The sequence below is a fragment of the Ixodes scapularis genome, unplaced genomic scaffold, assembly GCF_016920785.2.
Source record: "Ixodes scapularis isolate PalLabHiFi unplaced genomic scaffold, ASM1692078v2 PGA_scaffold10__122_contigs__length_95168666, whole genome shotgun sequence".
NCBI lineage: Eukaryota > Metazoa > Arthropoda > Arachnida > Ixodida > Ixodidae > Ixodes > Ixodes scapularis.
In genome coordinates this window covers 38,166,323-38,178,468 of record NW_024609836.1, presented here as the reverse complement: position 1 = coordinate 38,178,468, position 12,146 = coordinate 38,166,323, and the positions used below count along the sequence as shown (strand labels likewise).

At 45.2% G+C, this 12,146-nt stretch overlaps 1 pseudogene; it reads right to left on the bottom strand.

The window, feature by feature from the left end:
* The window catches only part of LOC121832951, a 53,941-nt pseudogene that overhangs the window by 30,595 nt on the left and 11,200 nt on the right, over positions 1 to 12,146 (bottom strand).

Genomic DNA, 12,146 nt, shown 5'->3' with positions numbered 1-12,146 from the left:
CAGCTCCCAGGTTGTGTTGCAACAGGTCCGAGACATCCTGCGGTGCTGCCTTAGCTTTCCCGAGAAGATTCACTGCACCATCTCTTTTTTTAGGCATTTGTGAGCAAAGTTCCTGCACTTCCTCCGAAGCCATACACTGTAGTTGGCGAAAGCTACTTTGAAGAAAAATGCGAGACAGGATCTGGTATGGGACACCTTTTGCTGAAGAAACAAGTTTGAGCAGCTGTCCCATATTGCTCTCGAAAAGCACGAGAGTGCCCAAAGTGGCCCGTGAAGAAAAAGACTTTTAGGTCGTTCACCATGCCGACCGTCATTGGGTACTTGACAGAGCCTTCAACACAAAGTCCAGGATGAAGGCGCCAGCCGCAGCCGTAATACCCATTATATTGGAGCACGTTTTGTATCGAAGCCCTGGCTGGGGAATCGGCAACGCTTGTGATGCAGTAGACCTATGTTTGAAAGACCAAGGACGAGACCTTTATGGTTTCTTAAGGAATTCAACTAAATGGATGTCCCAAAGATAGATAATACAAAAAGAAACAGATAATAGAGTCCTATTAACCTTGGCTAGGTAGTGACACTTAAAATGTACCAGCCTTCACTTGAATTTTGCAAGCATACCTTGTGTACTATATACTGTGGACGACTTAAACCCGCGGTGTGCAACAATTTCCGGACTTTGATTACCGTAGAATACCGTGCATCCGCCCATACCACATTAAGCGCCCATTCCCACATTTGTAAAATCTGAAAAAATTTGCACAGTACATTGGTATGTAGAACTGATGACCGGACAAGCGCCCATCCCCCATTTTTTCATGATTATCTCAAAATTTTGAGTGGGCGCTTGCCCGGTATTTTACGGTAATTGTAGGAATTGATTCCAGTCACCTTATAGACCAGTGTCCGCGCCGATTCCAGGGTGCCGCCATGTTTATCTACGCTCGCGCCACCACGCGGAGAGAACTGGCAGGCAGGAGGGGGGGGCTGCGTTGCTTTGAGGAGCTGGATGCGGCAGGCTGTCCGAATGCACCGGCACATCGTGAAAGATGTCTTCACCAGAAGCCTCCGCGGCCCATTCTTCAACAGATAAGATGTCGTGAACATTCGAGAACCCATCTCGATCAAGAAAACAAGAGAAAACCTTTCTTGTCTTAAATGTTATCGGTGTCTGTTGTTGGCTTCCTGTATACGACATTACATTCGTGGCACGTTTGAGACCGATTTTCACGATCTGCTTGCCTTTCTGCGGCAGCGCGGCTCTACCGAGCCGAAATAAGTGGGAGGCGTTCACTTGATCGAACGCCGTTTTAGCGAATGAAAACGAGACCACGACGTTTCATCGAAGGACTAGCGAATGGGTCTAGTTACATAGACAGCTCGGATTAGCTTTCTTTTGTAATGTGGCGCCTTGTCTGCCGCTGCGAAGCGGCGTAAACGAGGGCTCCGAGTATGTTAGAATGCGTCCCCCCCCCCACACACACACACACACACACACACACACACACACACACACACACACACAAACACACACTGCGAGCGTCTGGGTTCGAAACTATTAATTGCCAGTTCTAAAGGATGGTACTTACTTGAAGTGGGAGCTGGAATTCTACGAGGTACCAGGAGACACTATCGGGCAACGAAGCACGGTGCCTGTGGGGGCAGAGTCTAGGAACGCTACTGATTAATATTGTGAAAGGCGATCAGTTATGATAGCAGACGAAACTTCGACTCGTGTGTTCAGAAGTTCGCGGTGATATTTTATTAGCCCTCGTTACAGCACACCAAGGATCTTAGGCAGTGAAATTCACATCACGCAGGCTCGTCCGTCGTAGTCAAATGAGCGCGGTCGACGATGAGGTGTAATGAGCTACTAAGCTTCACAAGGAAAATGCGCGTGAGAAAGAGTTTTGAGAAAGTCCAAAACACCGATCCAGCAGACGCACGTATGTACGTTTACTCCGGACTTCATGAACCCGACGGCGCAAGATCAAAGAGCACCGCCGCCATCGCCACCCGGTTTTTTCTGCACTTTGCGCGACGACGGCACTGCAACGGAGGGCACTCGCCTCGGCGTTAACAATCCGCGAAATAGATTAATTTCCCACTCTTGAAGCCATTCCAAATGATAAATGAAAATACCTCGGCGTTGTTGAACATCTGACGACACAACCAACACAACAGTGCCGCTGGCTGCGTGAGCCTGACACAACGGTGCCGAGCGCCTGCTCGGCACCGTTGTTGCTCGTGAAGGCCTGCTTATTTGTAGTTGAGACGATGATTCCACATATTTCGTGGTGCTTGCAATAACTTCGAAGGGCAGGGGAACCTTCTCACGAGGACGTTGAAGACACTCAACACCGGAGCCACCAAAGCAATCGCACAAATCGTCGCCATGTTACCTTCCTCTTCGTCACTCGCGGCGCGGTCAACTCGTCGCGAGATGTTTTCTGGCTCGGCTAGATGGAAACCAACAGCGGCAAAGTGGCGTATGGACACACGGCTCTCACAATACGGACACTATACTCACATACCGCGGTAAACAGGACCGATGTCGGCGATACGGCAGTCGGCACACCAGCGAAGAAGCCCTCAACGGGAAGCGGCGGCGCAGGCCGACGCAGCCCCCCCCCCCCCCCTCCCCGTGAGCGTCTGGGTTCAAGATTATTGTTCGCTTTTGCTCCTTGCGGTCGAGGCTAAAAAGAGCACTTCCGGACAAAGGTTTATAATGAACAGAAAATCATTCTTCCATGCGTGCCCTAGTTGTTATTTTAAAAAAATGAAAGAAATCGAGATTTCTCGTTTCACTCAACTCAACATTCACTGAACACCATCTTAAGGCCCGTTCACACTCTTGCGACCTCTTAAACCTGGGTTCCTTAAAACTTCTTAAACCAGAGAACACACTGGCGCCATCTATTGGGAAGCAGTGTAAACTCGGCGGTCCGGCATATTTTTTTTTAATTTCTCGCGCATTATCCTTTTTTTCTTGACTCGAAAAACTTTTGTCAATGTTATAAACGAGCCTTTCTATGGGTATTACGCACATTTGACCTCGGAAATCCCGCAAAACCTTTGCTCTTGTGAAATGTAGTTCCAGGGTCACCGCATAGATGGCGCCACAATGTCAGTGTGTTCCCTCATTCTAAAAGCATTTAAAAAGTTTTAAGAGATCTCGTCTCTCTCAGTCGTACTCGGTCGCAAGAGTGTGAACGGGCCTTTAAAGACACTTGCATGCAATGCCATTCAGAGTGGCACCCGGTTTCCGGTTGGGTTCTGTCTGAACAAATTCAGGTGGCCACTGACTTGGAGGGCAAAGAGGGAATGGTTTTGTTTACTTCGGTATATGGCACCACATATATTTAATGAACTTTAGTCACAAATGTTAGGCTTTTGAGACATTTATTTGCCCACGCCTAAACGACAATATTTTTAAAACTTAACCTTATAAGTACAAAATTGCTTAACTCGCTCACTTACAGAAGCCCACATCGAATGATGTCACGCCGCCGATTCCGTGACTGCCACATGTGGCCCCAGGTCGGGAAATAATGCACTTTTTCTTTGCAATTATGCAGCAGAATAGGAATACTTCAAGTTGGCATGTTTTCTCTAATTAGGGCCAAGTTGGCCCAAATTAAATAAAAATACACCCTGTAAATTCTATCAACGTTAAAATCTTACCGCCCCTTTAGTTTCAAAGCGCTTATTTAGCACATTGAATATATTCACAAACAATTGGTCCTTCAAATACTGCACACAACTTAATTTTCGCGAAAACCTAATTTTTGAGAATTTCGTGAATCGCCTACAATTCGCGAAAAATAGGCCCCACAAACAGTTCCGGTAACACGTAAACACGTTGGAATGTATATTAAGATCCTACCGAGTCGCGAAAATTGAAATCCGCGAATTATTGCAAAACTTCAGCTTTGACCTAAATCGCGAAATATTAAGTTTGCAAATATAATTCGTTTACAGTAATTCATGTCGTGGTAGTGAATTCGTAGCATTTACTACCGCAACATGGTAGTGAATGCTCCGAAACGCGAAAATTTGTGCCTGAAAAATATTCTTGCAATCAGCACTTTGGGAGTTTTCCAAAACATTGAGCTTGTGAAAATGGTCGTTTACAGTACCTACTGCTAAACAAGCCACATGATGGCAAGGAGGCAAACATGCCAGCTACAACAGTTACAAGAGCAAGAATCATACATGCGTCTACAAAACATATTTTCGAAAATAATAAAAATGTAAAAGCTGTTGGTAGTAAAGATCACTCATACAAAACAATGTGGCTAAGGTTTACCTTTCAATGGAGCTCCCGACCGCCTGCATTCCATGTAATCCCATCTGCTGAGAGCCTTTTCATTTGTTCAGCAAAAGCCTGAAGCAGCAGAGTCATATTTGGATGTTTCGAGCCATACCAAAGAAGGGACGTCATCATGTTGCTCCAGCGAAGATATGGATTGTTGTTTGCGGTTTTAATAGCGCAAGAGCATCAATGGCCATACTGCGCCAAACAAGGTGAGTCAGTAAAAAAGGGTGAGCAGAATTAAACTATGGGGAGCAGAATAGTTCCAAAGTTTGTTTAAAAATCCGGTATTTTCAAGGAAATCGAAAAGACGTTTGAATGAGATTAGTGGCCGCTCACCAAGCAGCAAGGCAGGGTGGAATGGAATGTGATACTTGAAAAGATCAGGAAAAAAGAATTTATGCTGCTGCCGAAGACCAGGACAAAGAAATAAAATATGAAGAACAGTCAGAGGTTCACCGCAGCGCTCACAGGCTGGAGGTTCTTCACTAGTAAGCAGGTACCTATGGGTGAGGTAGGTGTGGCCGATTCTCAGGCGGCATATGAGGACCTCGTGGAATCTATTTTTATTGTAAGATGTTTCCCAGGTACCAAGGTCTGGCTTGATGGTGTGAAGCTTATTGTTAACCTCTATATCCCACTCAGACTGCCACGATTGCAAGACTGCAAGTCTTATAGGCATTTTTAAGTCTTGGTGGGGGATGCGGACATGTGACACGGGAAGATTTTGCGAAGAGACGGCCAGTTTATCTGCAGCCTCGTTGCCTGCAATGCCCACATGGCTAGGAATCCAGCAAAACCTAATGTCGTGACCATCCTGTAGGCCCTGCTGTACCTTAACACGCACAGTCCGGGTCAGCCGATTCTTTGTTAATAAAACAGAACATACAGCCCGAACAACACTCTGAGAATCTACAAAGATGATGGCTTTCTTTATTTTACTCTGAACTATATGGTCAAGCGCCATCATGACCCCATACAGCTCGGCAGTAAAAATACTGGCAAGAGTATTTAGACGAGCGACTTTGGAAAAACGAGAAGAGTATACAGCCGCACCAACATACATTGACGACTTTGCACCATCAGTGTAATAATGATTATAATCTTTGTATTTTTCCTCCAATGCAAAGAATTCCTGTTGTAAAATTAAAGGTGAGACACTTTGCTTCCTGAATTTTGTGAAGCACCAGTCACAAAAAATGGGTTTGACATTCCATGGGGCCCCAGTTAAAAATAACCATTGGGTCCAATTAGTTATTGACAATTAGAACCAATGGGGAATCCTATCTGTGATTTCGGACTCCTAGTTAGAAAAAGTCAATTGGTTCCAATTAGTTGTCGACAATTAGAACCAATTGGGAATCCTATCTGTGATTTCGGACTCCTAGTTAGGAAAAGTCAATTGGTTCTAATTTGTTATCGACAATTAGAACCAATGGGGAATCCTATCTGTGATTTCGGACTCCTAGTTAGAAAAAGTCGATTGGTTCCAATTGTCGAAATCTAATTGCACATCACCAATTCGAACCAGTTCGGCATAGTCAATAGGATGCAACCAATTGGAAAAACCTTTTTCTGCTTTCGGACTCCCAATAGGAAAAAAGCAATTGGTCCAACTGTTCAAATCATATTGACAGATACGAATTGGGACAACTATTAGTGTTTGGATATCCCAAACTAGAAAAAGTTGCACCTAGATCTAAAGGTAGATAATCACGACAGTCTTTATTTAACTTATTAGAAATGATTTCTTGCTTCTAGGCATTGTCGTTTTCTTCCAGGATAGCAGCTGCAGCTTCCCTAAAATAAAGGATTAATATGCATTAAATGACCTTATGGGACTATAAATGTTTAAATCAAGCTTAGAAACATACTAAACATTTTTGTTTTCGCTGCAAAGAAATTAGTTGCAGTGGTATAAACCTGCAGGCCTTGCATTAAAAGGCAAACATCCCTGGGTGACTGAAACACTCTGGTCAAAATTAGGAGATGAAGCTTTTGCCGAGACTGGGCTAAATTTGCATCTGGGATGGTTTAAGACTACAAGTTTCCTATGAGCCTGTGAGACATATTCTCTGCTATAAGGAGAAAAAACAGTCAATTCAAAGGGATCTCTGATCTCTGGCCAGTGCACCTGAAAAATGCGTAAAGTGTACATGGGTGAAAAAATAAGTGTCTTTCGTATCTCGAAAAGAAATCATGCATTGCAGGCTGTGTTCCAAATCTCACTCGAAGGGATCAGAGGCAACGCTGGATGCGGGTAGGTTTTTGAACTTAACCTGAGTGAGACAGAGTAAATTTTGAAACATAGCTGCAAATAGTCCGCCGGATGAGATGCAAACTTTTCGGCACCTACTGTTATTTTATTAAGAAGTCCTCAAATTCTGGAGGTAATGACCCGACATCACCGACCGACCGACCCCCCCACCCCACTTCCCACTCATCGAAAATTCCCCCAAAATTGCTTAATTTTGAATCCCAAAGCTTCAATTTTTGAAACTGTGCCCAGTCAGTGTTTTCAGCAATTCATAGTTTAGTTTTGAGATGCTTAATACGCACTTAATTTTCCTCGCGGATACCCAACAACTTCCGAACTGATAGCTGCCCGGAAAATTTTCTTCTCTAAAGCTATACATTCACGCTCGTATCGTTCACTGAAGATCAAGCAACAAGTGTCTCAGCAGATCTAACAATCCGAAATCCCCAAACTGCAGCGCAGCAAGGACAAAGAAAATTTCTTACCTTGCTCCCATAAACGTTTGTTGCCAATCCTTCGCGCTCTAAGAAGCTGGCAGGTCAAATGAAGTAATTATCACCGCATCATTGAGCACTCTGCAGCAGTAAAACACTAAAAAGAACTTTCTTGAATCATTGCCAGAACCATGCTACGAATGCCGTGCACGCCATCGGCGCCATGTGCCTTATGCATCCACCGTCCTCGCGGCGCCATCTTTGCCGCCCAGTGTACACCGACGCTGCCGGCAATTCCGACTAATTCTAGCAACAGATTTTTTTTTTCTTTTTTTTTTTTTTATTAAACAGCGTACGACTTTTTTTTCCCTTTTCAAATTGCGATGTTGAAAAAATTTATTGCAACGCAATACTGAAAACAAAAAAAAATTGCGATCTTTGGAAACTTGAAAATTGGAAACATTGAAAACAAAGTTGGAAACATTGAATCCAATTAGAGTGACCAATTAGGTGACCCAGTGCCAACTGAATTTTATTGATCCTAATTGGGATAACCAGTTGGAAACATTGAATCCAATTGAGTAACCAATTAGATGGCCCAGTGTCCAGTTGGAAACATTGAATCCAATTAGAGTGACCAATTAGGTGACCCAGTGCCAACTGAATTTTGTTGGTCCTAATTGGGGTAACCAGTCGGAAACATTGAATCCAATTAGAGTGACCAATTAGGTGGCCCAGTGCCAATTGAATTTTGTTGGTCCTAATTGGTGTGACCAATTGGAAACATTGAAACTAATTAGAATGACCAGTTGGATGACCCAGAACCAATTGAATTCCATTGACTCCAATTGGTTCCAATTGAATATCCTAATTGGAGTCAATGGTTATTTTTAACTGGGGCAGTATGGTATAAACTATTCAAGAGGTTAAAATCAAGAGTCAGATTGAGGGAGGAGCGAAGACTCTCGACACGAAAGCTCAAGGGCCGCACAACAGTTGGCTTATGGTTAAAGAGGCGAGAAAACCTAAAGTTTTGAATACAACTATAAGTGGGGGAGCTGGGGTCCGACAAAATTTTGTAAACATAGTTGAGGCTAAGTAGCTGTCGCCTTTTTTCAAGTGACATTTCATGACAGTCAACATACAAGCTAAGCACAGGGGAGGTGCGAAAAGCACCAGATGCCAAACGCAGCCCAAGGTGATGTACTGGATCGAGCATTTTTAAAGCAGACGGTCTCGCAGAGGCATAGACAATTCAGCCATAGTTAAGGCGGGATCGAATGAGCGAGGAATAGAGACGAAGGAGACATTTCCTATCCGAGCCCCACGACTTGTTGCGAAAGAACTTTGAGTATGTTCGATGCCTGCAGAGTTTTTTGCTTGAGTTGTTTGAGGTGCGAAACAAAGGTAAGTTTACGGTCGAAAGTAACTCCTAGAAACTTGTGCTCCGTTTTGACAGCAATGTTGTTTCTATTTAACAGAAGTGTAGGATCTAAACAGAGGCCACGCCTTAAAGAAAAAGGAACACAAACAGTTTTATCCGGAGAGAACCTAAAACCATTCTCATCAGCCCATGTAGACATTTTATTTATGGCCAGTTGTAGCTGCCGCTCACAGCTAGACATATTACATGACGCTACAGATATCTGAATGTCATCGACATATAGCGAGTAAGATACTGAAGGAGGAATGACTTTGCTAAGAGAGTTAATTTTTATTGCAAAGAGTGTGGCACTAAGGACTCCACCCTGAGGAACACCATTCTCTTGAACAAACCAGTCTGAGAAAGTTGTTCCCAACCGAACTCGAAAAGTGCGTTTACACAAAAAGCTCTTTATACACTGAAGCATTCTACCGCATATTCCGTACATAAAAAGGTCGTGCAAGATGCCATACTTCCAAGTGGTGTCATAGGCCTTGTCTAAATCAAAGAAAACAGATACACAATGCTGCCTGTTGACAAATGCCTCGTGCACAAGGGTCTCCAGCCGCACCAAGTGGTCTGTTGTAGAGCGCTCAGGACGACAGCCACACTGATTAATATCCAAGATTTTATGTTGCTCAAGAAAATAAATAAGACGTCTGTTAATTAATCTTTCAAAGGTTTTCCCCAGACAACTTGACAATGCTATTGGTCTGTAACTTGCAGGAAGGGAGGGGTCCTTGCCAGGTTTCAACAGCGGTATAACTTCAGCCCGCTTCCATTCAACAGGGAAGTAGGCATCACACCACAGGCCATTGAAGTATGTGAGAAGGGCACTAAGTGACTCTCTAGATAAGTGCCGGATCATGTCATAGTGAATTCTATCGGGACCGGGGGCAGAATTCTTGCGGGAGTTGAGAGCCACTTCGAGCTCAACCATTGTAAATGGCTGATTGTAAGGTGCAGACGCTCCCCCTGTGAAGCAGAGCCTCGTCTTTTCCATGTTTGCCTTACGCTTCAGGAATGCTGGAGAGTAATGTGCGGAGCTTGAAACAGCAGCGAAGTGAGTGCCCAACACGTTAGCCTGGTCTAGCAATGAGGCTCCAGAAGACGGAAAAAGGGGGATTGTAAAACAGCGGTATTTCTTCTCGACCTTGTGCAGTCGGTCCCACACTTCCTTTGCTGGAACATAGCTGCTGATGGAGGACAAGTAACCTCGCCAGGATTTTCCTTTAGCCTGCTTCCGAGTCCAGCGGGCACAAGCTCTGCGTCTCTTGAATTCCATTAAGTTCACAGATGTCGGGTATCTACGAAAGACACCCCAAGCCTTATCTTGGTTATTCTTTGTGGTGGAACATTCCTCATTCCACCATGGCTTACATTTCTTGGGGATGTTCGAAGAAGTTTGAGCGACGGAGCAAAGAGCAGCACCAATTATATGCTCTGTGATGTAGGCTGTGGCATCTTCATGAGTTAATGAAGAGAACATTGAGGGAACAAGCTTGGATTTTTGGCTAAAAAGAGCCCAGTCTGCTTTTTCTAGCTTCCAACGTGGAGTCCGTTTCATAAGACTGAGAATCGATTTCACGCTTTCCAGAGCAACCGGAAAGTGGTCGCTTCCAAAAGGATTATTTAAAACGCTCCATGTGAAACAAGACACCAAGGATGGAGATGAAATGGAAAGATCAATGGATGTAAATGAGTTGTGAGCTGCGCTAAAAAAGGTAGGCTCTTTGCTGTTCAAAAGACAGACTAGATGACAGTAAAAACCGTTCAATGACCCCACCACGCGAGTCCTGGCGTGTGCCACCCCACAAGGGATGGTGGGCATTAAAATCTCCTAAAAGTAAAAAGGGGTGAGGGAGCTGAGTAATTAAATCATGAAGATCATGAATATGCAGTGGAACATTTGGTGGAATATAGATGGAAACAATGGTGATGAAGCGGTCCAAAAGGAGACGCACAGCTACAGCCTCTAAAGGTGTAGAAAGAGGAATCTGAGAACAAGCAACTCCACTTTGGACGATTACTGCTACTCCACCAGATGAGTTTGATGTGGAACGATCTTTTCTAAAAACTTGGTGACGTAAAATAGACACATGATGATCATTAAGGTGCGTCTCTTGTAAAGAGAGAGCTATAGGACGGAGGTTGTCCATAAAAAAGTTAACATCGTCAATATTCCTTAAAAGGCCGCGGCAATTCCACTGCATAAAAGTAAATTTAGCCATTATTCTAAAACTAAGTAAAAAATTAGTAAATCAGTAAAAGTAGTAAGGTACAAGTAAAAGTAAAAATGTCAACTCTGCCGCACAGGGCAATAAAGAATGTACAACATCACGTTGGTGGGATTACCGGTTTTTTGCTCTTGTGCTTACTCTTAGTAGTCTGCCACTCCATGTCGTCTTGGTCAGACGCAGGAGTGGAGACTTCACACTCATCCATGGCCTCAGTTTCCTGAGGCAAGCCTTTTTCTGCAGGTTTCTTCGGGTTCGGGGAACGGGGCGCCATGCGCCGCCCGCGACCAGACCCAGCCAAAGGGGCGCAGAGGAGGTGCTGGGCGAAACGTCGCCCAAGTCCACCCGTTCCTGTCCCTTAGGCGCTGTAGGTGCGGCACGAGAGCCATGCCGCTCCCTCGATGATGCTCTCTCCAGGGAGTGTGGGCGAGAGTGTCGACCCTTCTCCCTGGAAGGAGACCGCAGAGGAGGGACGGTTGCGGCAGCCACCGACCCATCCTGGGTTTGGGAAACAGCCCGAGAAGATACAGGCTGTTGCCCTGTTGGAGTGCGAGGGTTCGCACTCTGGCTGGGAGGGTCCGAAGACCGTCCAGCCGAGATTGCATGCCCCGGAAGCTGAATCTTCAGCTGGGGCGTGGGGGACTGCCGTGGCTTCCCATAGTCCAGAAAGGACGTCTGGGTTGCCACTGCAACCTTCAGTGGTGCAGGTCCCCGCTGCACCACCTGTGCATAGCCACCTTTGCGCAAGAACGCAAAGCGACGGCGCGCTTCCGGGTAAGAGAGGTTTTCTTTGACCTTCAAGTTAAGCACTTCTTTCTCTTCTTTCCATGTCTTGCATGAGCGAGAATACGCTGGGTGGGGATCACTACAGTTGACACAATGGGCTTCGTTGGAGCAGCAGTCAGCAGAATGGTCATTTTTCCCACACTTGGCACAAGTGGCCTTACCACGGCAGCTCTGAGAGCCGTGGCCAAACCTCTGGCATTTAAAACATCTTCGAGGATTAGGCACATAGGGCCTAACCCTGCAGTGGAGGTAGCCAGCCCTAACAGCCTCGGGAAGTGTGGTAGATTCAAAGGTTAACACTATGTGTTTAGTTTTTCGCTCTTGACCGTCCCGACGCATGGAGATGCGCCTCGCAGCTACAACTCCTTGTTCAGAGAGCCCTTCAAGTATCTCAGTGTCAGAGGCCTCAATCAGGTCATCTTCGGAGATAACGCCCTGAATAGTATTAAGTGTACGATGGGGTGAAACAGTCACTTTATGATCAGACACAGAATCCAAAGCAAGGAGTGCTGTACTCTGCTGTCTGGATTCAATTTCTACGAGAAGGTCACCTGAGGGCATCTTTTTGGCTTTGAAGTTCTTTCCGACCACACTTTCTAGCACTTTCGCAACAAGAAAGGGGGACATCTTGGAGAGTGGTGTATAGTCTTCAGAGTGAATAACCAAAAATTTGGCGAATGTAGGGGGAGATGAG